Genomic DNA, 5,736 nt, shown 5'->3' with positions numbered 1-5,736 from the left:
GACATTGTTCTAAGCAGACATTGTACTTAGCAGATGCTCATCAGGACATTGATGAGCTGAATCAGGTGTGTTATAGCAGGGTTGGAGCAAAAGCCTGCATTCCCAGTAGTTCTCCATGCGGAGAGATGTCCACCTCTGTTGTATGCCCTGTTGAGTCATGTTCAGTTAGTGTTTCACCATGGTTACCTGCTAGCAGAACGTTATACCGCAGGCCACTACTCCTCTATTTCCTGTCTGTCCCTCAGACCCCGTTCTGCTTTCTGCTCAGATTTTCCCCTCAGTTCAGAAGCAGTGCACACGCACACAGGCTGATGAGGGAGGAGAGGTTGTGGGGAGGTTGTGGGGAGGTTGTGGAGAGGTTGTGGATATTGGTATATCTTTTAAATTGTTGTATATAATTCAAGACATACAGAATAAACACTTAAATGTACAGTTTTTACAACATTTTGAGACTAGTTCCCTAGTATTTAGAGCTGTTATGCTTTTACCAACTTCCAACAAACACCACGTACCCTATCTGAAAACAGTTTGGTGCTCAGTTGGAATTTACCATTCTCAAACACATATCATTTGCTATATTTGCATGTGCTTGGAGGCTGGGAGATGAAAATTGACTGAGCAAGTAGCCATATTACTGCACAGTGGGGGAAAGGATGTGTTATGTTCAGCAAACAAAGGAATAGAGCAGCAATGCCTCTCTCGTGGAGCAAATGTTCCCTCTGAGCCCAGAGAGAAGGCAAATCACACAATCAGAGCAAGAATAGGCGCACATTAGACAGAACATAACAAACATACTTATTATGTTTACTAAAGTAGCCTATGAGAAAGATGGACGGTAACTTACGTCTTATTGTGTGGTGTTTGGGATGGTTAGGTATGGCTAGGAGAAATATACTGGACGAAAAGCCCTGTTCTAATACTCAGAGAATGCAGTGATTGCTAATGCTTTATTTTGTAGTCCTGTGCAAGCTTGTACAGTGTCTTTGGAAAGTATTCAGACCCCTTGACTTTTTCCAAATGTTGTTACATTACAGTCTGATTCTAAAATTGATTCAATGGTCCCTCCCTCTCCCTCATCAATCTACACACAATATCCCATACTGACAAAGCAAAAACAGGTTTAAACTTTTTTTGCTAATTTATAAAAAATATAAAATTTACATAAATATTCAGACCCTTTACTCAGTACTTTGTTGAAGCACCTTTGGCAGCGATTATAGCATCAATTATTCTTGGGTATGACGCTACAAGCTTGGGATGATACACCTGTATTTGGGGAGTTTCTCCCATTTTTCTCTGCAGGTCCTCTCAAGCTCTGTCAGGTTGGATGAGGAGCTTTGCTGCACAGCTATTTTCAGGTCTCTCCAGAGATGTTCGATCGGGTTGAAGTCCGGGCTCTGGCTGGGCCACTCAAGGACATTCAGCGACTTGTCCCAAAGCCAATCCTGCGTTGTCTTGGCTGTGTGCTTAAGGTCGATGTCCTGTTGGAAGGTGGACCTTTGCCCCAGTCTGAGGTCCTGAGCGCTCTGGAGCAGGTTTTCATCAAGGATCTCTCTGTACTTTGCTCCGTTCAGCTGCGCCTTGATCCTGATTAGTCTCCCAGTCCCTGCCGCTGAAAACATCCCACAGCATGATGCTGCCACCACCATGCTTCACTGTAAGGATGGTGTGAGGTTTCCTTCAGATGTGACGCTTGGCATTCAGGCCAAAGTGTTCAATCTTTGTTTCATAAGACTAGAGAATCTTGTTTCTCATGGTCTGAGAGTCTTTAGGTGCCTTTTGGCAAACTCCAAATGGCCTGTCATATGTCTTTTACAGAGGAGTGGCTTCCGTCTGGCCACTCTACCATAAAGGCCTGATTGGTGGAGTGCTACAGAGATGGTGGTCCTTCTGGATGTTTCTCCCATCTCCACAGAGGAACTCTGGAGCTTTGTCAGAGTGACCATCAGGTTCTTGGTCACCTCCCTGACGAAGGCCCTTCTCCCCAGATTGCTCGGTTGGGCCAGGCGGCTAGCTCTAGGTAGAGTCTTAGTAGTTACAAACTTCTTCAATTTAAGAATGATGGAGGCCACTGTGTTCTTGGGGACCTGGGGCGGCAGGGGCGGCAGGGTAGCCTAGTGGTTAGAGCGTTGGACTAGTAACCGAAAGGTTGCAAGTTCGAATCCCCGAGCTGACAAGGTACAAATCTGTCGTTCTGCCCCTGAACAGGCAGTTAACCCACTGTTCCTAGGCCGTCATTGAAAATAAGAATTTGTTCTTAACTGACTTGCCTAGTTAAATAAAGGTACAAAAAAAAAAAAAATTCTGCATGCATTTTTTTGTACCCTTCCTCAGATCTGTGCCTTGACACAATGCTGTCTCGGAGCTCTTCGATCCTCATGGCTTGGTTTTTGCTCTGACATGAACTGTCAACTGTGGGACCTTATATAGATGGGTGTGTGCATTTCCAAATCATGTCCAATGAATTTAATTTACCACAGATGGACTCCAATCAAGTTGTAGAAACATCTCAAGGATGATCAATGGAAACAGGACGCACCTGAGCTGAATTTTGAATCTCATAATAAAGGGTCTGAATAATTATGTCTATAATGTATTTCTGTTTTTTATTTTTAATACATTTGCAAAAATGTTGAAAACCTTTTTTTTTTGCTTTGTCATTATGGGGTATTGTAGATTGCTGAGGATTTTTTTTTTATTTAATCAATTTTAGGATAAGGCTGTAACGTAACAAAATGTGGAAAAAGTCAAGGGGTCTGAATACTTTCCAAAGACACTGTGTGTCCTCAAAATGTGTCTTTCTTCAAACATGGACATTGTCTAGCCTGCATGTAGATATACGATGGAAGCCATTTTTCCAGGCTAAGAAGGGTGGTTAAACATCGTTGATTATGACATGATTCACCTCTGCAGTCTCTCTGTCTGTTGTAGGCACCCTGCAGTATCCCACAGTCACCTCTAGGGCCGGCCCAGACCACAGCATGTGTATTAGAAAGTCCGCAATTTCACACATGCTTACTCTTGAGTGAATTTGGCATAAAGGGATTAGGGTGCGAGGGGGTGAGCAGGAGGAAGTGCGAGGGGGAAATGGGATGTTCGACACACTGTTTAATGGCGTGACAGGACGCGCCCCGGTCTAGTGTCTGCTCTATTTCCTCTTTCTCTTCTCACTCCTTCTCCCTCTCTCTCTCCTTCTCCCTCTCTCTCTCCTTCTCCCTCTCTCTCTCCTTCTCCCTCTCTCTCTCCTTCTCCCTCTCTCTCGGTTCTCGCCCGCCCTGCTCCCCTACTCCCAGCCTCATCCTCTAATCCACACTGCTCGCTCACATGTGGACATCCTCCTGGACAGGGGTGGGTGACGAGGGAGGGTGCAGTGTGTCGGGTGTGTTTCGGTGTGTGCGATGGTGTATGTGGGGTGTGTTGATTGGTGTTGTGCCACCAAACATGGCATGCCTAAGTGTAGCATCATAGCAGTACATTTTTCAGGTTGTCTTCACCAAAGAAGGTGTGGGACTCTGGGAGAAAGCTTGAACCTGATCAGTTCAAGACCCCTTTGTCTTTTGACAGGTTAACACACCAGAAGTGAGTGAGTGAGTGAGTGAGTGAGGGGGAGGGAGGAAGGAAGGAAGGAAGGGAGGGGAAGGTGGCAAGGAGCATTTAGGTAAATCAGTAAGCGTCCTGATGGATGGGTCTCTGTCTACTGAACACCACTAGGTGTGTGGGAACCTCCCAACACAGCAGGACTGGGGTGGCGGAGGATGTGCTCTACCATGGTCCACCATGGTGATCATGCACCCCAGTCCTGCTACCGATGTAGGATCTTAATTTGATCACCTTGCTGCAGGAGAACTTTTCTGCAATGAAATAAATGTAAAACCTGTAGTGTATTTGAGGTTTAAAAAGGCTTCTGAAGTTTGTCATGTCCACTTAGAAATTTCAGACTTGGTTTTCCCTTACAAAAATGTCTATTAATTATAATCCACATAATAGTTCACATTTCCTGTTGCTGCAGGATTATAATCCTGCCGTTGCAAACTGGCTCAAATTAAGATCCTACATCTGTACCACCCCTAGGCCCCACTAACCGCCTCAATCCTGGGCATTGGGCCGTTGAGTCGTGCGGGCCATGACCAGGGAAAGGTTCTGGATGAAGAGCCATGATGGGGAGTGGTTGTGTGTGTGTGTTTGTGTGTGGGAAGGAGGGAGGGAAGGAGTCGGGGTGTCTACTGAGAACCATGGGGCTGTTCATGAAGGGACACCAGTCCTACCATTTATCTATCTATAGCTCTGTTTCTATCATTTTCGCTCTGCTGAGTGGGTTAAACTGTCTGGGGGTGTCTATTACAGCGCATGGTTAAATGCAGATTAACACAGTCTGTGTGTGTGTGTGTGTGTGTGTGTGTGTGTGTGTGTGTGTGTGTGTGTGTGTGTGTGTGTGTGTGTGTGTGTGTGTGTGTGTGTGTGTGTGTGTGTGTGTGTGTGTGTGTGTGTGTGTGTGTGTGTGTGTTCCACTCTGGCCAGGGTATTCACACTGTCTCACCCAAGCTGCAACAGAGGCAGATAAGACACAATCTGAATGTGTGGCCTTTATCTACAGCTGCACACTATCTTACACATCAGCAAGAGAGCGTTGAACATTTCACACATCTTAACAATATGCCACAGACACACACACACAGACACACACACACATACACACACACACACACACACAAGCTCTCCCTGCTCTGTACCATCATACTGCTTTAATCATTAGGCTAAGACCTGGATTTACTATATATTGTTTATACTATACCCCCATGCATTAGAATGAAATGGCACCCCTAGATCTAGGGTCTGTTTTGCATTTCACCCTACATTTTTGGAAGATGATCTGATCCTAGATCTGTGCCTAAGCCCAACATCTACCCACTGTGTCCCAATACCTCAGAATAATAATACTAGAACTCTGATGGCCCCAAATAGATTCAATTAACAAACAACCATCTATATTTAATTAAGGTTTTAATAATTGTCAATGAGCACTTGTGAACTTCTTGATACTGTCCGTAGCAAGAAAAATTTACTTCGTAAGTAATTATCGCTGTCTATTAGATCCCTTAGAATGGGTTTTCAACAGTCATTTTTAAACATTTGGACAATATTTTAAGTAAGTATCTCTGCAATTTGGTAATTAACATCATTTCTAATCTGATAATTGGTCACTTAATAAAAAATCTATTAACTTCATGAATGCCAATTAACATTTAAGGAACGCTCCTTTAAAAGTTGACATGGGGAGGAGGGATCCGGTGTCGCATCTCTGGTGAAAAGTCCAACAAAACCCACACAGAGAATGCCCTCAAACGGAGCGCCTTGCTGCATCCGCCAGTTTAGAATGCGATATCTCCAAATAAGATGATGCCTCTGATAAGATAAGACGATTCTTTCAAAATATTTTTTTCACGCAGTTACTCGCTGTATTCAATTAAGATGGCGAGATATGCATGAGATAAATTCCATTTGGTGGGGTGAAGATAATACATTTATACGTTGTTGCTACTTTGAGAACGATTTCCAAGCGTCTTATTGGGCAGATTGTTTGTGCTACTATGGGGTAGCATGACAAAATAAGTCACAAACATGTTGGATAACTCCTAGGACTGTGTTCCACAGATCGTAGTGTTAGAATGTCTATAGAAGGCTAGTCCTGGACCATACTAACGCTTGTTCACCTGTCCTACAGTGAGTACCCTAAGG

Source organism: Salvelinus alpinus, chromosome 22 (assembly GCF_045679555.1).
Source record: "Salvelinus alpinus chromosome 22, SLU_Salpinus.1, whole genome shotgun sequence".
Lineage (NCBI taxonomy): Eukaryota > Metazoa > Chordata > Actinopteri > Salmoniformes > Salmonidae > Salvelinus > Salvelinus alpinus.
Note: the sequence above shows the minus strand (reverse complement) of the source record.